The 23,213-nt window shown below is 43.3% G+C and overlaps 1 protein-coding gene across 3 annotated transcripts in view; it reads right to left on the bottom strand.

The window, feature by feature from the left end:
• C1QTNF3 (C1q and TNF related 3) overlaps positions 1-23,213 on the bottom strand; it is a 686,748-nt gene that overhangs the window by 427,674 nt on the left and 235,861 nt on the right. The window lies entirely within an intron of this gene.

Below are 23,213 nucleotides of genomic sequence, written 5' to 3' on the forward strand. Positions count from 1 at the left end.
TGTTTGTCCCATTCAGAAGTACTTCGGTTTCAAAGTATTCTGATTAGATGAGTTGTATCCTTCTTCTGTGGTTCCTTTACTTTTTATTTTCCACTTGTAGCATGATTAATCATATATATGTGTGTGTGTGTATATATATATATATATATATATATATATATATATATATATATATATATATATATATATATAACTCCTGCTCTTCCATTTCTTCACTGGGCCATTCTTATCTTATAAGTGCCCGGCAGATTAGTCATGATCCTTCCTCTAACCTTCCCTTCCATTGATAACCCTATTTGCATTGCCAATGCTTATTTCATATGGAGAAGTAGATGAAAACTTTCACGGAGCATGCAACTCAGACACTGTGCACTGTCATACAATGGGTGCCTCTATGCACAAGATTATGTATCTGTACCTGCACAATGACAAGCACATATTATGTATCTGTACTTGCACAATGACAAGCACAAACTATTACGCCGCTAAAACATTTAAGAGCAAACGGAATGAACTTGGCATAGCCCTTCTCCTGATAATATTGTAATATAACAATAGAAAATGATTATGGTAATGAAAATGTGAGCAGTATTTGGTTTCAAAGGAGGTCTCCCTACATAGTGTCATTAACTATCTCTCAATATAAATATGATGGGGAGCATGCCACACTGACCACAGCTTTGTGTCTTCATTAGCTATCACAGTCTTCTAAAATGCACACATTTTTAAAAGGGCACAGAGTAAGGATTCAACCATCGTTAATACAATTTATTTTCAGCTTGCAGTTAAATAAAGACGCATCTTTTTCGAGCGAAAATAAAATTAATAAGAATATAGGACCTCATTACGAGTTTGGCGGTCTGACGGTAAGATCGCCGCAGTGGTGGCTGCCAAAATACCGCCATGATGGCAGACATACAGACCGCCATATTACGAGTAACACAGCCAAGCCCGCCAAAAGACAGACAAAATGGCAACACTGCCAGGACTCTGGAGGGTGGGAAAGAGGAGGTCCAACCACCAGCACCACCAGCCTGTCAAACATCCACCCAATCTATTATAAGCCGCAAATCACAGTACCTGTTCTTTCATGGCAGAAAACCAATGGTGGTGCAAACTGCGGCGGTCGGCGGCACCAGAGTAATACACAATACCACATTGGATAGTTTAAATTCCACACACCTGACACACATCCACACACCTGACACACCTACAAATTGTACTATAAACACACCCCTTCACACCCAACAATCCCTTGCAACCAGAACGCCTCACACAGTAAGATAGAGATTGCAAGTATAATTTCAAACCATAGATCAGGCACCCCTCCACACTTAAAATACCACTCATCCCACACCTCTATAAAATACCCACCACACAAATGAGTACCGTACACATCAGGCACCACCTATCACCCACAAACCACACAGCACCCGCACCTCATCATCCATTTTCATCACTTTTCCGTGTCGTCCGGCACCACTATGTCCTCACAAAAAAAATCCCCATTTCACTGACGACGAGTTGAGGTTCATGGTGGATGAAATCATCAGAGTAGAGCCCCACCTATTTGGAGCCCAAGTCCAGCAAACTACTATCACCAGGAAAATGGAGATGTGGCAAAGAATAGTCGACAGGGTGAATTCTGTAGGCAGCTATCCATGCACATGGTAGGACATCAGGAAGAGGTGGAACGACCTTGGGGGAAAGGTCCATTCCATGGCCGCTACGCACCAGCTGGTGGTCAGCAAGACTGGCGGTGGTCCCCCACCTCCTCCCCCACAGTTCACATCATGGGAGGAGAAGGTCTTGGCCAGCCTACATCCTGAGGGCTTGACAGGAATACCTGGGGGGGTGGAGTCGGGTAAATCACAACACCTATGGTGACACCCAAAAGATTTGTCTTTCATGCTCACTGATGACCTTATGATATCTTAACTACCAACTCACTCACCACCCTTGTGTCCAACTGTCCTAACACTTCTGTCTGACATCCCACATGTCAACTAAACTCACCTGGAGGCACAGTGTCTGTGTATGGTGGAGTAGTATAGGGACTGACAGAACTACAACTCCCAGCTGGCACTGTTCCACCATTAAGAAAACCAGAACAGTGTACCTCTATGATAATTGCCGTGCATGTCAACTAAACAATCAGCTAAACCCACCTAACTGCTCCACAATTGTACAGTCTATGGCAATGACAGTAATGCAATGTGCATCTGCCAGTACAATACCACCTACACACAGCAACAGCTGTGTCCTCTGCTAAACTATTCCTTCTACCTCCCATCAACTATTGAAATATACTCACTTGGGGGGAACATACTTATATGCAGTGGGCTGTTCTTGGTGTAACCGGACACACATGGCCAGGTAGAAGGGTAACACCTAATTAGACGGACAAGTCAGTTTCCACATTACGTTGTGCAGCTGTTTGTTGACTCAGTACTGAACTACTGCTAACTGGGAGGTAACATGAAAAATATGAAGCTGCACAGCTGCCAAGATATGAGTCCACAAACAGACATCCAAATGCCAACATACTCTGAGATCCTGTAGCAAGGTGTATACTATAGGAATTGTCTGTATTCCACATAGCTGTACTCCAGATTTGAAAGAAGGAGCCACTGTCATATCAGGGGATCAAGCATAGCCTTTCTGTGCATGGCTTAATGCATATCTACCTGTCAAAGTTTGATACCACATGTTGCATTACAATCTATAACTGTCTGTTCCACTTCTTCAACAGGTCTACTTCCCATTGGGACCATAGAGAGGAAACCTGAGACAGCCACTTCCCGCTGGATGAAGCCCTCAGTGATGAAAACACCCCTGGATGTGTGGACAATGAGGATGACTCTGGCCCATCTGGGATATCTGGTCAGTCCACAATTGTGGGCCTCACCCTGCCCACATCGACTCCGCCCAGCCCACTTGCAGTGACATCCCAAGCAACCATTTGCCCCCAAACCTGTGTCACAAGGACAGTTTCTACCATCATGTGTCCCCAGTCCAGGTACCAGCTCACAAATTGAAAACCCTGACAGTGAAGAACCTGCCACCACTGGTAGTGGGCAAAGTGTGCCAAAGGCACAGGCATGTGGGGGTAGGGTGCCTGGGAGGGATGGTGGTGGCCAGTGGACTGAGGCTGCTCAGGATACGTCGGGCCAGGACACCATCTCCCAAGTCTTGGGAGCACACCAAAAGTCCCAAGGCCTGGTGGACCAGGTACTTGACATGATGGGGGAGATCAAGCAGCTGCAGAGGGAGAGCCACCAGCAAGTAATGCAACAGTGGGATGCCCACAATTCCAACATGGTCTCCCTAACTGGGGTGCTGAGAGACATCAACACCATCCTGAGCAGGGTCTGTCCACAACACCAAACCCCTTCAACTGGCCATGTAACATCAGCCCCTTCTACCTCTGTGGCAGCAAGTGGAATCGAGGCTCTGCCAGGGGCAGGACATGCCTCACACACCCCTGCCTGTGTAGCTGAAGAACCCCCCCACAAACGTGGACGTCCACCAAAACAACTAGGAAGTGCAGATGCCAAGACTACAACCACTGCCAGGAAGTGATCCTCTAATGACTTGTTCCCCTTGGGTACCCATAATACATCCTTTTGACTACTTTACGACCATTGTCCATCTTTCATGGATAGTAGGACACTAGACTTGAGACTCCAAATGTTGTAGCAGCTACCCTGATGATAACATCCACCATGACTGAAGCCTTTACTGTTTGCACTTTATTTCTTTGATCCCATTCATTATATTTTTTCTGTGCACTTGTAAATAAACACAACTAAACCACAACACATTTTTGAGAGTCATATTTCAACTATTTTGAACAGTTAACTGTGATTTTTATTGAATACACATAATACACTCAAATGTAGCAAATGTGGGAATAGACAGGTCACATGTACTATTGATTCTGGGTTCAATGTATACACGATGATACAAGTGGACAATCATCAATCCCCATTTATACCACTGTATAGCACATAGGCTGACCATATGCCAACGAACACAGAGTGAAGTACATCTTCACAATTCAGTGCGTCTGCATAGGTGTTAGTAACTAACATCCCACAGACCACTGAAGTAAGGGACATATCAGACTTTGTCTATCCAAATTGGCAAACAGATTGGTGAAATTTGTCACATACTCATACCATACCTACCAAATAAACATACCCCCATTATACAGACAGAGGTCAATACAACTGTCCCTAGTCAGGGAACCTTCCTCTCACCATGATCAGGTATCTGTAGGCATGTTACTCACCTATGTCAGTCTTGACATACATGCACAGTTGCCTGCAACCAGGAAACAAAGTGACAGCTAAATATAAGCAAGATAGTACCATTATCAAACCAACAAGAAGGTTGAGTGAATGGATTGCACAAGAAGACATTCATCATAGACCCATGATCACACACATAACACAATTGGACCCACATACCATGGCAACCAGGTCTATTGTGTGGAACAGAACACAGCCATCCCACTGTCCTGACAGCCTGGGCATGGAACTCATACACCATCAGTACAATGTCAGACAGTACCTGGATCAATCCAGGGCCACTTCACATGTCAGACCAGCTAATCCCACGTCAGTGACACAATTCTGAAATGTCCACATGAGGTTGGCATTGTGAAGAGATCTGGAAAATACCAATTTTAAACAATGCTTTTAGGCGGGTAAGAGTCAACATGACCTAGAAATACATGTGCCAAATGCAATGGTAACTTTAAATGTGCATTGTGACAAACACTAAGAAAAAAGATCACAACAGTTTAAACTCCATTTATTATTTTGCAGTAAATGCAGGGCTATGTATTGCAAAGCAATGTATAACATGTCTGATGGTCATAAAAAGACCCTTCTCAAACACCTATAACTCGACAACTACCCTACTGAGTCAGGTGAAGTACTGATTGATAAGATTTGCCCGGATGTCCCCATTACTGTCATCCTCACTTGGCATTTCTGCATTCTCACTCAGTGGAACTGCTTGCTCCCCCTCATCAAGGATGTATGGGATCTGATGCCCCAGGGCGAGGTGGTGGAGAATGCAGCAGGCCACAATGATCTGACACACTGTCGGGTGAGTAGAGGAGGTCTCCACCAGACTTATCAATGCTACGGAATCTTGCCTTCAGGAGCCCAAAAGTCCACTCCAGGACACGCCGTGTCCTTCCAAGGGCATCATTGAAGCAGACTTCTCCTGGCATGGTTGGGTACCTCACTGGTGTCAACATCCAGGGACGGACTGGGTAGCCAGAGTCTCCTTTAAGGAATCATTACATGTGTGCAAACATAAGTCTTGGACATCTTTACATTTGGCAGCAGACATAGGATACTAACACACATGACATATATGACTTACCAACCAGCCAGACTCTATCTGGGTAGTGTCATGTCATCAGCTCTGGGATGGAACTGTCCCGCATGATGAAGGCATCATGGACTGAACCCAGGTACCATGCACATACTTGGGAAAGGTAGAGGTCCGGCAAACAGACTACTTGGACATTAATGGAGTGGAAGTTCGTCCTGTTCCGATACACCTGTTTATTGCCATGTGGGGAAACCAAGGCTAGATGGATACCATCAATCACTCCCACTACATGTGGCATGTGTGCCAATCCATAAAAATCAGCCTTTACATGGGCCAAATCCTCATGTTGTGGAAGTCTGATGCAGTTGTCCAGGTGTTTTAACAATGCAGAGAGTACATCCTTCAAGACCAGACTGAACATAGGCTGCAACATTCCTGCAGTTAGGGCGACGGTATTCTCAAAGGACCCGGTGGCTAGGAAATGCAGCACTGACATGACTTGTACAATGGGTGTTAGGCTATTTGGATGATGAATGGCAGGCGTTAGATCTGGCTCAAACTGACGGCAGAAATCCGTAATTGTCTGCCTATCCAGGCGGTAGATCTGAATGATAGGTCGATCCTCCATGTTCTGCAGGTCCGCTAGTGGACTGTACACTGGAAGTTGTCTGACCACTCTCATTCCAGGGTAACTATGTGAGGGAAAATAAGAAGATATGTCCATCCCTCATTGTGTCCTTTGTAAGTTTCTAAACAGATGTCTCATATCATATTGTGGCACGGCAAATTATACAGTAGGAACATGGTACACACCACATACCAATCTTAATGATATCAACTTAGTGGAATGTCATCCCCTTCCTTCAATTATGACGTGGAAATGTAAACGCATGATTCAGGGAGCCTCTGTTATATGGACATCCAACTATGCATTGCATGAAAAAAGTGTCTAGCCAATTGCCAAGAGGGTGCTGACTCTGCCAAAAAGATACCTTATATTTATCTTATCACCATGACAACATGTCACTTCAATCTGGACATTCATGCATGGTTAGTTAATGCTTGCACTCAAGACAATGTGGTATATATGTTTCCAATCCTGTGACGCGACATGAAATTAACTGGTCCAACCATATAAGGGCCTTAAAATGGTGACTGCCTGACCTACTGTACTGGACAATAGGAAATGACCTGCGACCGCCGGCGGAAGTCGTCATGGCGGTAGGTGGATACTACTGCAGCAGACATGGCCATTGGAACACATTACAGTCTATGGCGATGTCCGCCAGCCGAGATGGTCTCTTATGTGACGGACGTGACCACCATCTCATACTTCATCTCTCACTTGACTCCTGACACTGCTGCCAGCAAGACCTCCACTACCTGAGCTGTTGTACACTGCCTCTGGGAGCAATCATGCCACGTCCCACGGGCCATAGGGCCCCTGCCTTATCACAGAGGAGCTGGAGAAGTTGGTGGAGGAGGTCCTACCCCTGTATGGACAGCTCTATGGTTCACCAGATGTGCAGGTAAGTGCAACATGTGCACATATGTCTCATTAGCTAAACTAATATTTGATATGCTAAATAAAGGCTGATGGGCAATGTTTCGGACTGTGTCCTTAAAGTCCTTTGAGTGCTAGAGTTGTGCTAGAATGGGTGACTTCCTGGGCATGTACAAATGTTTGGTGACAGAGAAAGAGTTAGAGTCCTGAGACTGTGTGGAGAGTGTGTCATGTATGTTCCCTAAGCCACGTGGTGTCTGTTGCACATGCTTAGTGGAGGTGTCATGCCAGACTTCACCTGAGAAAACTCTTCTTCATATGTGTTGGGTGTCTGGTCATATGTGATAACATGACAGCTGGTACTGGAGGTGCATGTTGTCTGTCTGTTTCCTGCTCACATATGCCCTCACTGTATGTGCTCATCTATCAGTGGAGTGGATGTTCCGGACAGTCTGTGATAGGATTGCTGAAATGACTTGTAAATTACTCTGCTTGTTTTACTGTGGTACATATAAACATTAAATTATTTCTGGTCTTTGTCATCTATGCAGGTTCACACCTATCAGAAGAATGGGATTTGGTGTGCCAATCCAAAAAAGTGCAGACCCTGGGGTCCACAGCCAGCGGAGCACCCACTGTCGGAAGAGGTGGGAGGTCCTGAGACACTGGACCCAGAAGACCACAGAGGCCCAGCTGGGGTTGTCCTCCCAACAAGGACGGGGTGCCTGTTGGACCATGACCCCCCTAATGGCCTGCATTTTGGTGGTGGCCTACCCTGAGGTGGATGGGCATTTGAAGGCAGCAAAGCAGCCACAAGGGGGTAAGTACAGATCTAACAAATTTCTGCCCCTTTATCAGGTGAATGAGTGATGGAACAGATGGTTAGATCTGACAATATGATAAGTGCAAAGTGTCACAGATCTCTTGAGTACACATTGATGTACAGTAGCCATCTATTGCACACAGGTGTGCATATCCAAATGAATATTAAACGTGTTAATCAACTATGGTGTCCCCTCTGTACAATGGCACATAATGCTGAACATATGACTGTCATATGTGTACCAATATACTGCTTTTTCTACCCTATAGGTTGTCAATTCCCACCAACAGGTCAATCCTCCCAGTGTCATAATGGTAAGGTGTGTAGGTCTTTGCTCTCTGTACTCTGCAATGTCTCAGGATGCATGTCTATGTGAAACATTGAGTCAGACATGATCAAGTCATCTCTAGTTTTCTAATGGTTTCTGACAAGTGACAACCTCATGTGAGGCTGTGATGCCCATTCCATCTGACATGTTGCATGACAAACAAGGTTAAAATCTTCACACCTGTAGCAATGTAATCCCCCTTGGAAAGTGAGGTATTTACACAGACATTTATGATGTCTCATCAGAGTGGACAATATGCATGCCAGATACCATTGAGGTGTTCCAACATTTAAATAGGCATTTAGATAGGCACACATATCTTGGTATAAGAGGTATGAATGTAACCACCATGCTGATGTTCTGATAGTATAAACTGACCTCACAGCTTGGTCCATAGGCATACTGTTGTAGGCATGATACAAAGGCAATGGTAGCATATTTATAGCTATGGCCCAGACAGTAATTTGACAACATCATGTCCCAATGGAAAGCTCAAATAATGATTCAACATTGATATTTGTGATGTGTACTTGCTGTTGCTATGAAGGATATGTCTAATGAGTGCTGCCTGTTTTGTAACCTATTTGGTGCAGTTGTGGAAGTTCATATACATATGTGAGTAGGTTGGCTAGTTTGTCCAGGCTGTTGGCTTGCTTCATGGTAGGTGTACCAGTTATGTTAGCAACACATATGCTTTGGCTCTAGGAATCCTTCACAGACAGATGCCAGGCATGTAATGTTGTATGTGTGGGTGGTGATGTCGCTAGTCAGTCAGTGGTCTATTGAAGGGCTAATTGCATAGTTAGCTATGTCTGGTTCTCACTTTCCTGCACAGTACAGTAGTCCATTTGATACATTCACTTTATTGACAACTTGTAATTGTGTGTGGGACATTGGTCTGAGCTTACTTGGTCCTCACATGAGTGATATTTTTCGATTTCTGGAGACCATGTTCCTTTATACCTTCATCCACATTGTCTTGGCACTCCTTGGTAAGTCATCATTGATGCATTTGTGTGTTACTTGTGTTCTAACTCCTTGAACAACATGGGACATTTTTGACAATTTGCGGTGTTACATTTTGATATGAGTCCACAGTGTATGGTAGCGACATAAGGAAGGTCTGGCATGTTTGCACAAGGCTTGCCTGTTTTTACTTTACATGTGTCATTGCCTGGTACATAACATCAGGGTAAAGTATATGTGTGTGAAATATGTTTATTGGTTTTGTGGAAAGCTATTTCGCATTTTGAAATATTGCTTGATTGGTGCTTGTCTATGTTGTTATGGATAGAGAACCTGTATAAAGTGGCATAGTCACCTTGCCATGGTATGGTCAGTGTGATTGGTCACCTTAAATCATGGTATTGTAGGTGTCTGTCAGGTAGCTTTTCTGGTGTGTCCCAATGTAGATTTTGAGGGACATACATTATATTTTGTGGTGACATGATGTTGACACTATACCGGCACTTCCTGAGAGTGTTAGTGAACAGAATGTTATGTGACTTATGTGTAATGTGTGATGGAAGTGTTATGTTGTGAATGTGAGGACCCTACTTCACTATCCATTTTAAGCATCAGCACCGACATGTGAAGGAGAAGGGGCACAGCTGAGTGGGGAAGCTTCTGGCCACGGGACCTCCAGTCACAGCACCACAGACACTGTGGGACCCAGTGGCCTGGAGGGTCAGGAGAGTGCCACAGGGGAGACCAGATCCACTACATCTTCTTCGGAATCGTCCTCCAGTGGCCACTCCCTAGGTGTGGCAGACCCATCTGGGACTTCCCCAGTACCATCTCTGCCCACCACCCACTTTTCTATTACTGCCTTCCCTGTAGCTCCCCACCCAGTTGGCCGTGCCTGCCCATCCAAGAGGGTGAACACCTGCAGGCACTTCTGCCCCAGCCACTGTTAGCCCTGCTGCCCTCAGTGAGGAGGCTATTAACTTTCTGAGGTCTATCTCTGTCTGTCAGACGGCCATCATGAATGCCACCCAGGGACTGGCAAGCCAGATCCAACACAGCAATGCGTTCCTGGAGGGCATTCACGGTGCAATCTCTGGCGTACAGAGATTATATCAGGCTCTGGCCTCCACAATGATGGTAGCCTGTCACCCACTGTCTTCCGTCCCCCCTCCACCTTCCTCTTCCCAGTCTAAATCCCCCCTTCCCCGACCCAGCCAAAGCACACAAACAGACAGGCATGCATCTACCTCAACATCTAAGGGGAGCACAGACAAACCTAAGCACCACAAGACACACCACTGGCATGCACACAGACAACATACACCTGGAGACACAGCAACAGTCACAACCTGCCCGGACACCCTCACCACTCCCACCATCACAAACACAGCACCAGACACACCTGCAGACACCACACCAACATTCTGTGACCAAGCCACCACACCTATCCTATCCGCAGACAGCACCCCAGCAGACCATCAGACATCCACCCCAGTCACCACACCCGCGGACACCACAACCATTGACACGCTTACATGCAGCACATCCACCATACCTGCAGTCAGCACCCCAACAGACAGCCACCCACCCACCACGGCACCCCCCAGCACCTCCACCTCCCCTAAGCCCAAAACACATAAACACCCTCATTCACCCACCCAACAGACACCCACCACCCACCTCCCACAAAACACACCCAAAACATCCACACATAAATGTCAGACAACCACTCCCTCAATGTCCACACCCAAACTCCCTTCTGATGATCATCCCTGTGTGTCAAAAGAAGTGTTCCTTTCCGAGTTTGGCCTTTTCCCTACTCATCCCCAGTGACAGCACTAAACAATCTTTGACCCTCCCCAAGGCCATCCCTTCCCACCTCCAAGTTCTCCCTTACCACCTGCCAGCACCCATGCCCCTCCCCCACCAAAATGAAGTCCACCACTCCTAAAAAGGTCAAAGCCCCTCCAAAACCAAAGCCTAAAGCCCCCCCTCCAAAGCCCAAGCCCAAACCCTCCCCTCCCCCATCGCCACCAGGAATCCCTGAGGTGCCTGCCTGCCCCCTTGATGCCCCTACCTCTGGCGGTTACATGGCAGTCAGGAGTCAGGTTGGGGCACCATTTTGTGCCTTTTGTGCCACTGAAAAACTTGAGGACTGGCTTATGGCCTTGGACATTCATGTTTATTTAAATGTGGACTCATTAAAGCCAACCATTTTTTATGGTTACATCTTTATCCTTCATTTCCTTTCCTAGGTCTGAGTTGTTACTGGATATCATTGGTAGTGTGCCTATATTTGTGTGTGTGTATGTGTGTGTGATGCTTGTGCTTCATGTATTGTTAGAGCAGTATGTGAGGTTGTGTGCAGTGCTTTTGTACCCCAGGGGAAGGGTGTATGTTGTGTGATAGTTTATGTATATGTGGTGAAATATGTTGATGTCATGGTATTTTGTTGTTTTTGTGTTGATATGTGTTTGTTGTAGTGGCTTTGTGTGTTTTGAGTCTGTGTGTATTGTGCAAGGCATAATGGGTTCGATGTGCTGTGTGTGTGTGTGATGTGTATGTCGATTGCTAGGTTGTATGATGGTGTAATTGTGTGTGTTCCATCACAGATGGTTGTTCATTGTGTTGTATGTGTGTCGAATCCCTGGCCAGTGTTGGTTGTGACGTGTTGGTATTTGTATGGGAATGTGTGAGGCTGGGCCTGAGCTATGTTGCCGTCCGTAACTGAGTTTTGTTGTGGTGTGTGTGTGTGCACGCTGGCTGCATTGTGCGTGCTGTGTATGTGTGGGTGTCCTTGATGCAGTATGTGAGTATGTCACTGTACTGATACATGTGTGTGAAGCCCTTGCACCACCCTCCCTATGGTATGTTGTGTAACTGTACAGAATTTGACAATTTACAAATGTAACAGGTGAGTGTGTGTACTTATGGTTGTTGTCGTCCTCATTGGCAATTATTCCAATGTCTTTTGGCAAGCAGGAGCAGCAGGATGACGTCTAGTTGTGGTTTCATGGCGGCTCCGGACGTGTATGGCTTCCTGGAGGTGAGTGTCTCCTTTTATACGGTTTATTTCCACCTGGTGTTCCATGGTAGTTCGACTGTGACAGTTATGCTTGACAGTGTACATCCTCGTAATGAGTCCGGCGGAAACATGGACTCTGACAGACTGTTTGTGCCTCCCTTCGACGCGCTTGTCTGTCCTGCCTGGTGGTGCCCGCGGTGCTTTGGCGGTGTTCTGTATGCACCGCCGCCAATGTCAGAATTTGGTGGTCTTCTCCGCCAACCTGTTGGAGGTTGGACCACCAACATGGCAGTCACAGGACCGCCAAACTTGTAGTGAAGCCCTTAGTTTTTGACCTGTGAGCTGGAATCACATTTCTTTTGAATTATGATTACTTCGGATGTGACCAGTTTAGCTCAGATCATTACGTAAACCAAAATGTGATTACCAATGTTGGGAATTCTTTTCATGAGCCACCACTCTATTTGGTAAGCATGAGAGAAAACTGATTTTTTTCAAAGGGAACCTGACATGCCATGAAAATGGTGCAAAACATAGTGCAACCCTAAACCTAAATAGAGTTACGACTGCTTTGTGAACCTTTGCCTTTGATGAAACACTGATAAAGGGAGAGGTGTATTTGGACAAAGTAATCCTGAATAACTGTGGCGAAATGTAGAGCTGATTGTGGGGATGAATTAAAACTGTCATACTTGCAATGGCTAGATGATAGAAGAGACATTTTCAGATTGATTTTGCAATGGTTTGCGATGGTTATTATTTTCATTATATAGGTATTACCATAATACATCTAGGTTCATTTTAAATTAATTTTGAATCAATTGTGTTTAGAGTTTTTTACTATAACAGCGATTTAAATAAAAAATCTGAATTACACATGAGGAAAACAATGTTATATTGTTGTGATCAAATGTAATAAGTTCTTCACTACAGCGAATTACCATAGACTTGAAAACATCTATTTTAATTTCCCCTGCCACGCTTCCATGTAGGTAGGCTATCTGAGTCATACGCAGCAACTCATCAAGCATCTACAGACAGTGTCTAGACAAATAGATGTGATGCCTGCATATCTAGCCCAACGGAAACAATGGCCAGTTGTTCCAGACAGGTTTTTGAGCTCAACAAAAGGTTTACTATTGCAGGACTACTTCAAATATGTGTAAATGCCTCTGTGAATTAGCACCATAGTTTGGAATATAGGTAAGTATAAAAAAATTATTTTCTTGTGTGCCAAAAAAAGAGTCAAAAACTACTAACATTGGAGATCCAGCAGGAGCAATCCTCTTTTCTGTCTCTCACAGCCTCTACCAATGACCAGGCACAAAGAGAATATGAGAGCCAGAAGAAAACAGGGAAGGAGAATGAGATAAGAGAAAATAGAAATACTAGACACCATTTCACTATGTCTCATTGATACACAATCAATTATGGTTTAACAGTCCACTGTGTGATTGCATAGGCAGATTTCGTATTCAATTGCAAGAGATTAGTGAAACATTTTGACCCACTAACTCATCAGATGGGCCCAAAACATCATACATGTGTGTACTCCTAAATGATTTACATTCTGAAGTAATGTTACCTAAATTGACATTGAATTGAAGACACTGTGGCATCACTCCATAAGCCAAGAGCCCCTTTAGAGAATTTACCCTCCTGACTATCACATTTGTCAACTGTCCAAATAGGGGTGCCAGTGTAGGTTTCCAAACAATACTTATTTTATAAGCTGCCTTTAGTGAAGTTCATGTTCAGAGAAGAGCTTAAACAGCAGTAATGTATTAGCTGCAAGCTGGGCTTAGTAAATTTGGTTGGCTAAGGTAGTTCAACCACCTTATTCAATTAAAATCCTTTAATGGATATGTGACTTCAAATGGAGTGTCTTTCAAACCCTATTAACAAGACCCATGCTGCTTTTTTGGAAGCCTGACATATTTTGTATTATGTTTGCTAGTATTTTCATGGGGTTGCTATTCACAATATTGATCACAAAAATATTATGGTGCAAACATATTGTTTCAAAAAAACTACTGATCATAATATTGCCTTTTTTACACCCTTTGTGAATAAGAAAAAGACTACATATAAAACTATTGTCATCTAATACACTGGAACATCAGTACTATGGAAAACAAACATATAGATCCTCAACATACCAAGGAAACATTAATATTGACTATTATAATATTGATAACCATATTATATTGCTTGTTGTTTTGATTACTGGCATGTTCATTGTTTTATATTTGTAAGCATTATTTATGATAATAACAAAACAAACCTCAAAACAGACAACCATAAATTAAAAAGTAAATACCCCAAAAATATATAGGAAACAAACCAACAAACATAAGTATCAATTTAATTAGCATCTTCCATGTAAGGTAATTCCCTGATAAATGTAATAACTAACTGGAACTTTACATAAAACGATTAGGAAAGCAAACATAATTTTAAAAATGCATAAATAGAGAACACACCAAATACACAAACTGATGCACAGCTAACCCACAGCAAAGCAAACTCAAGTGAAAGTGCTTAAGCACCCTAGAACCTCACTATAAACAAGTGAAGGAACTAACTCCAGAAAGAAAGTAAATATACTAAGTTTAAACAAAAATAACAAACCCTGCATTTTCTTTTGTTTTACAGTATCTCCAAGACTCAACAAAACTCAAAAGGTCGAAAACCAAATACAGAAATTTGAAAACAAATGTGGAGTACTGCAAGATCACCCTAGAAAACAAAAATAAAGAAGGCAAGTGATAAATACAAAATGTCTTAAATTGTTAACTCTAAACTTTCTAACTCTCTAAACATTTTTAAATTAATTAAATAAATGTATATTTCTCAAATTCATCCAGAGATTTCAAAATGTCCAGCAGAGCTACTGGAAGAAATAGGAGTATTAGTTGGGGGAGGTGAGCGCCCATCTCAAATTATAACCACAATCCTTGTCAGGGTGACTCACTAAAGTCACTAATTCAACGTGTGCTTAACCTCTGGTAGCTTGGCACAAAAACAGTTGGAAGCAATGTGTAAAATAGTTATGCAGTACTCAATCAGTAATAAGGTGAAAACACAACACAAAATAAATCCCAAACTAATTTACAAAAATGAAGTACATTTTAATAAATAAAATATCAAACTGAAAAAAATCCAATAATTAAAACTGGAGTCATTAATTATTAAAGTATGAATTATGAACCACCAAAAGGTAAAACGCACCATCCATGGTTATCTGGTCACTCTAGACAGAGTCAAAGTAAAACATTAAGGCCAGCAGAGAAGGACTGTCCGTCAAATACAGCAACCAGGTTCATCCTGGTGGAAAGTTACCTTCGCACTTAGAAGTTGGTCGACGGTGGCAGAGCAGGCTGCAAGCTGGATCCAAAGTAGGGTTTGGCAACTGTGGGTTGCCAAAGAGCAGGTTCATGGTGCAGTCATTGATGAATGTAGGAAAGCACTGAGTTGGCAAAGTCCGAAGTATGTGCGAAGGCATGACTCAATGTCAATGGGTTACTGCTCCATATTGGTCATGATGAAGCCTTCTACGTCTGACTTTCAAAATCAGATCTCCTTCAGCTGGGAAAATCAGCAAGCTGAATCCAACTGGCGATTGAATGTCAAAATCAAATAACTTCCGCACTGTGTGTGGGGTTAGAACAGTAAATATGGACTCCCCAAAGTCAAACATATTTCCCAATGGGTGTGGTTTAAAGTTAAAATATTTAGTTTGATTACTCCAATTAGAAATAGTTTTCTGGAGTAAGTGTGTGATTTAGTTACAATGGTTAGTATGCTTTTTTTAAGTGCAAATGTTTACATCACTTTAGGAAGAGAGTTACATTACTTAAAGTAAAACTAATAAAGGGTTACCTTTCAAAAAATTTGAATAAGTATAGGTAGATCTTTGTTAATGTGTAACTAGTATATATTACCTATTAAAACCTATTTAGAACTTATCAAAATTATGTAAAATTAGTTACTCAGTCCTATACAATTTTAAATGTGATTAAACAATACAAAATATTGTAAATATATTTATAAATGAAGCAGTATTGGGGGGAGCTCCATATACAAAATAAGAGGGAATGTTAAGAAAGTTAACTATTTTAAATTAAACAAATAAAGGTTTTGCATTTTTAATTGAAAATATTAACACACATTTCCCTAACTCATATTCACCTATAACTTCCACAAAAGCAAGGGACAGCACACACTTTATTTATTTTTAAAGTAAATTAAATGTTATTTTTCCACTCGCCTACCCCTTCAATGATGTTGAATGTTTCACATTCACGGATGCAAGTATTATTTTATTAATAACACATTATTTACAATATATTTTATTATTATGAAATATATATTGAAATGACATTTTATAACTTTTACAGATATAAAATGATGAACTTAAAATTAATTTAAATAAAGTTGAATTTTAAAATGTAATTAAAATTAAAATTGTATTTATTTGATATATTTTCATGTGTTAGTGTTACTGCCTGCCTCCATTGATTTCACATACTATACAAATATAATGCTATTCACAGACCTATGTCTGTATATCTACACTTCTGCCTCTTTTATTTTTTCTGTGTGGAGATCTCCACACAGATTGGTTTATGTTTTAGTAGTAAATGTGGCTTCGTCAAATGTAGAGGTAGAATACTTACTCTTAAATGCGAAAGTTTTTGAGAAATTTAAGGTACTACTTTACATATCCCAAAATGTCTTTAGTGATTAGGACTCGCTGTCTCTTAGAATTGTTCCAATTAGCGCTGATGAGGAAGTGCTTTCTTCTTTCAAGTCTAGGACTATTATATGAATTTGTACTTTGGCTATATTAAGTGGATGATTGTGTGCTTTCACATTTTTAACAGTGCGATTTATGGTACGTGCACCACCATAACAGCCATTCGATTAATATTTATTGCAGTTTTAGTGGATTTGCTCATTGGTAGTGCTTTCTTTATTGTACTTATAACCTATATAAAGTTGTAGGGGTTTCCATTTCTTTGAAATCATATAAGTAACTGTTGTAAAGGACCATCTTTGGCATGGTATCCCAAAGATCTTTTGCCTTCTTTTATTGGATTTTTTATTCGTTTTAGGACTCTGTGCACTTTACTCCTGCTAACCAGTGGTAAAGTGCTTGAGCCTCCCTTTTAAATATGATAAACTTGGCATATGCCTAATTGACATATTTAATGTACTCATACATCCCTGGAATATGGTACTAAGTGTACCTAGGGCCTGCAAATTAAATGTTACAAGTGGGCTGCAGCACTCATTGTGCCACCCATTAAAGTTGCACTTTAAAACCGATCTCCAGGCATGCCCTGGCAGTCTATGTGTTCAGTTTTAAACAGTTTCATTTCCACCTGGAAAAAGAAACCTCTGGCTAGGCCTACACCATCTTTTTTTAATGGCTATGTTTCACCCCTAAGGTAGACCCTTGCTGCCCTTAGGGCAGGGTCCATGGTATTTAAAAAATAGGACATGTATAATTAAAGATTTACATGTCAATGCAGTGAAAAATCTCCATAGTTGTTTACCACTGTGACAAAGCTGTCTCCCTAGTAGAAAACCACTTGGGTACATTGTAACTAGACCTTTGCAAAAGTGTGTTTATGCCTGAATAATCCGAGTGATTTTAATAGTTTTGTGTTATTCTTTTCATACAAAATCACTGAAAATTGCATAATTACACAACTCTGTGTGATTAAAAGTGATTTGACACACAAATCTTACCACAGGTGCACAAGAACAATAAGGGCCTGATTACGAGTTCGGTGGGCGGTTTTGCCCATCTGCCGAACTTCTGACGGGGAGGTTGCCGCCATAGTGGCTACCTCCCAGCCGGGCCCATGACAAATTTCCTGCTAGGTCAGCAGGTGAAAACCTGAGTTTCCGCCTGCTGGTCTAGCGGGAGACACCCTACAGCATTGTCTTCAGCTCGTAATCGAGCCGGTGGCAGTGCTATAGGATGCAGGGTGACCCGGCACCCTTGCAATGTTTACTGTCTGCAAAGCAGACAGTGAACATTGTGAGGGTGCTGGCCAAGGGGGCCCCTACACTGCCCATCCCATGTGCATAGGCAGTGCAGTGGACCCCCTGGAGCCCCTTGCACCTGTTCTCCACCAGCCTGAAATCGCTGGCAGAGAACGAGGTCGTAATCCCCAGGTCAGCGCTGCTTGCAGCACTACCCTGGCGGATTAGGATGCCACAACCTCCAGATTGCCGGGATCACTAATTCTGTCGGTTCTGATCGCAAGACTCATAATGACCACCTAAATGTAGTAACTGGCTGCTGACTACTGCTGTTAATTTTTGCTGCATTTAGTGCTATTTCCTTAGTGCAAAATGCATCCTTGGGTCAATTTTTGACACAAAGGTGTATTTTGCACTGAGGAAATAGTGCTAAATGCTGGGTTACGCTCCTCACTTACTTTCACATAATCTTGCATAATTTTGCTGTAATTTTGTGTATTTATGCTACAGCAAATTATGCCAGTTACTTCCACCTTAATTATAACACCTTATAATGGTCATCTCCAATTCGGGAATAGCTAGGATAATAATTCAAGGACTCATTGTAATACTAATTGAAAATTCAACCTTATTGTCATGTTGGATTTCATATTACTATTTTGGCAAGGACTTTTTTAGAAACCTGTCAATTTCCTTTCTATGGCAAATGTGTCTTTCTGCATTTGTACAGTCACCTGACACCAGAGGGTTCCCCTGGAGTGTTATGTATATTGTTCCCACACAGTTGACAAAGGGACTTGCGTATGATCTTCCTCTCCTGAGCAAGATGGCCTGGGGGCTGTACTCAACCCCTTTTTGAGCTTCAAAGTACAGCTTGGGGGCTATGCTCAGCCCCTTCCTGACTTCAGGGGAAGCCTACTCTGTCACTAGTGGATTCAGGCCACACCTGGACCTGCTTGTGCTATGTCTTGATAAACAGGCTGCCACCAAATCCAGTGGGGGTAGAAGAACTGACCAGAACTGGTTTAGAGGGTAGACAAATGCCCAGGCTGGTACTGGGCATAAATGTGCCCCCCACAGATCTCTCTGAAAATGAACAAAGACTGGAACTGCTTGCCTTGAACCCAGGACCCCAGAAGTGACCCCAGGGTCATTTGGCTGACCTCCTGTGTGAGCTTTCAGAGGCCTCTCTCCCTGCAACTGCCCAGCTGACCAGTCCCAACTGGATCTGACTGGACCCTACTGCTGGCCTTTGCTAGAGGGAGTCCTAACCCCCAAGTGGTGCCCCTCAGGTTATGGAACCTTAGTTGGACCCTTGGTTGGACGCTTGACTGGTGTTAGAGTGCAATCCTTATGCACACACTGCAAAAAGGTGGGAAACATTATTCCAGCTTTTCCTCCAGAGAACCGTCAAGAGTCCTGGACTGCTGTTGAGCCATGAAAAGGCTGGCAGAGAATTAGGTCATAATCCGCAGGGCAACCCTGCATGCAGCGCTGCCCTGTTGGATTACGATTTCCGCCACCTCCAGGCCGTCGGGATCATGGATCCCAGCAGTGCTGGCTGAACCCTGGAGGACTGACTGCCAGGTTCTTTATGTGGCGGTCAGACCACCACAGCAGCAGCGGACCTGACCGCCAACGCGGGGCTAGCCGTCTGAAGACTGCCAGTTTCGTAATGAGGCCCATAGAGTGCTTTGAACAAAAAACATCCCACATCCCAATAAACCCAACAAATAACTTTTATTGCAAATTAACATGTATTCCTTAATTATCTAATTAATTTGCTCAATAAAAAATAATGAATTTTGTGTATCATATTCATTTAAATGCCTTTTTTAAAACACTTTCAACTCACATTCCCTATAAATGCAATAACCAGTTAAAACACTAACATAGAAACAAAAATACTCCAAAAGTATTTAAATCAAATGCATCTCTTGTCTCATTAATACATATTTAACACTTCAACAAAACCTGAACGTGAATGATTAAAAAATATATCGAATTAATTACAATAACATTTTTAAATGTTTGTGTTGCTAACAAAATAATTTGTAAACATTCCACATTAAATTAGTACTTTGCAAAATACAACCAAAAATATAAATTCTACAATAAATTAAAACAAACAGTATTCTAAACATCAATATCCATTACGAAGAATAAAACGTATTCTTACCTTCAATACTATGCACCACCATGTTCTGGATACCACAGATTATTTTATATCTCAAGAGTATTTTTGTTTCAATATTTAGGTGGAACACATTCTTATAGGTTACTAGTGTGGCATTTCGGAACTCCAACTGTCTGGAGCAAACAAAGCAAATTTGTATGTTTGGTTGGAGACGTGTGTTAGCAGAATGACCTATGTGCGAAGAGTCTGAAGAAAGTGCATGAGGTCCTGATATGTGGTCTGGTTGTGTGGCAGAAAACCTGCATGCTCATGTGCAAAGATACATGTGAGAAGAATACAGTATGCTTCATACAGCATTTATCCTGCATATCAAATCAAAATAGTATTTCTTCATGTATTTCTGCTGATTTATTCAGCAATCACTGCAGACGTCTGGTTACTCTTATTTTTTTAAAGAATTTCAGAGGAAAGAATGGACCTCTCCCTACTCCTTTAGAGAATCAGTCAGATCAAGACTAAGGACCCAATTGTTAGTGTGGTGGATGGGAACACAGGTCCGCAAAACTGCAGACGGGGTAGTTGTCACCATTCTGGCTACCTCCCCACCAGCCCCATTAAGACTTTCCCGCTGGGCTGACCGGTGGAAACCAAGGGAAAGTGGCAGCAGCATTGTTGCCAGCTCGTAATTGAGCCGGCGGCAATGCTGCCACCCGAATGGGGCACCAGCACCTTTGTAATGTGCACTGTCTGCACATTACAAAAGGTTGATTCCAACCTGCACCTCCGTCAGCCCGTTAGGATCTCCGATCCCAGCAGAGATGGTGGTAGGTTGGTGAGGCTGACCGTCAACCTCATAATGTGATGGTTGGACAGCCACAACCGCGGAGGTCTGACAGCCACAGTGAGTGTGGTGGTCGAGGATCACCACACTCGGAGGACCACCACACTCATAATTAGGCCCTGGAGGCCTAATTACGATTTCTGCGCCATTGCCACTGAGACCATCAATATGGCAGGGGTGAGGCTGCTGTCAAGGCTGCAGCCTCACTTCAATCATATTACGATGTTTCCACTGGGCTGACCATCGGAAATGTCTTATTATGACATTTCCACTGGTCAGCCCGGTGGAAACTCTTCAGCGGCATTGGCCTTGGCTCCCTTAGGGAGCCGAGGCCAATGCTGTTGCACACCAGCACCCTCAGAATTTCGCAGTGTCTGAATAGCAGACAGTAAGCATTCTGAGAGTGCAGGCAGGGGGCGCCCTAGCACCGCCCATGACAAGGTCGTGGGCAGTGCAGAGGCCACCCTGTGGCCCTCAGCACTGGCTTTCCTCCAGCCTTTCCATGGAGGTGCAACCGCAAAGGAATGGATGGCAGAAAGTGAAGTCATGATCAGCACGGTGGTGCCGCCATGGACACCAACGAGGCCGACCATTACTTCAACCGCACAAAACTGTCAGGATCCCTGATCCCGGTGGAGATGGCGGTCTCCTGGCAGTCCAACCGCCAGGATCGCAATCTGGCAGTTGGACTGCCAGGAGTGCTGTGATCCGACTGCCACCGCAAGTTTAACAGTCGTAGGACTGCCAAACTCGGAATCAGGCCCTAAATAATATAAATGCCACATGTATTCCTGGCAAATAAAATATTATATTAATTCATTAGGTTTATCAAGGAATCATGATGTCTGTGATTTGCACTAATCCATGTTCTTTTAGGGGGGAGATAATGGCTCCTTTTAGGAAAATGGGTTATGAGTTGGGGAGGATGAAAACATGGCAGCACAATTACTAAAACCCAGCATGGAGTCAGCATAATGACTAATGCAGACATATGATTTTTATTTGAAGTTTTAAGACTATGGGCCTCATTACGAGGCTGACAGTCTTGAGACCGCCACTGCTGTGACGGTCCGACTGCCACATTGAGGTTCCGTCATCTCTGCCGGGATCAGTGATCTCAACAGGATGACGACGGGTGCAGGTCAGGTGGTTCTCCACCAGTCTTTTCATGATGGCATCACTGCCGTGAAAAGGCTGGTGGAGAACAGGTGTAGGGGGCAACATGGGGGCTCCTGCACTGTCCATGAACTTGACCTGGGCAGTCCTCTTGTCCAACACCCTCGGTGTGCAGACAGTGAACATTGAGCGGGTGCTGGTGCACCCTGCAGGTGCCAGCATTGCTGCCGGCTCGATTAAGAGCCGGAGACAATGCTGCCACCACTTTCCCACTAGGCTGATTGGCGGAAATCTCGGTTTCCCCCAGTCAGCCTAGCGAGAAAGTCTTAAAGGGTCCAGTGAGAAGGTAAACAGTGTGGCGGAACCTCCCTATCAGAAGTTCGGCGAGGGGCATCCGTCTAACTCCTAATGACGCCCAAGGAGTGCCAAGAAAAAGTACAGTGCCAATCAGAAATCACTGTTTATATTTGATTGGCAACTTTACGCAATTGCAGGCAGACCGCAATGAAACAGGTTAGATACATCAAGTAGGTCATCCTGGTCAAAGATTTTACATTCTGTCTTAGTCTTGGCAATTTCATGTATTCATAAATAAGAACATAGACACATGCATACACAGCTTTGATTCAGTTCTTTGTATCCATTGCTCTGTTAAACTGTCATTCACATTTGATTCCACCTGTCACATCATACAGCATGGGACAATAGGCCAGCCAAGTTCAACTTCCGGCAGTCTTGCACAGTCAGTGACAGAATTTTTGCTTGATCACATGTGCACATCCACCTAAAAAGGAAAGGTCTGTTGGGCCAGTACTTTACTTTGTTAATGCTTTCCTTTCCATTCTTTATCTGTTTTCATTGCTTTTTCAGTCATATTTGCTTGTTTAAACATGATTTAAGTTATAGCATGTCAAAAAACAAAAGTAGCCTTTCTTTGCACCCAGTAGCATAGAGAGGACACAATAGGTCCTGGTACAAGGAAGGAAAATGCTACTCCTTTGTTGGGGTAGCAAAATACAACAATTATCAGGGCTCAGTGGGTTCCTTAGAGTTTTGGGCATTGGTGCCACTGCATCTGCTGAACCAATGCTAGTTATGCCCCTCTCTGCACCAATAAGACCCAT

Source organism: Pleurodeles waltl, chromosome 1_1 (assembly GCF_031143425.1).
Source record: "Pleurodeles waltl isolate 20211129_DDA chromosome 1_1, aPleWal1.hap1.20221129, whole genome shotgun sequence".
Taxonomy (NCBI): domain Eukaryota; kingdom Metazoa; phylum Chordata; class Amphibia; order Caudata; family Salamandridae; genus Pleurodeles; species Pleurodeles waltl.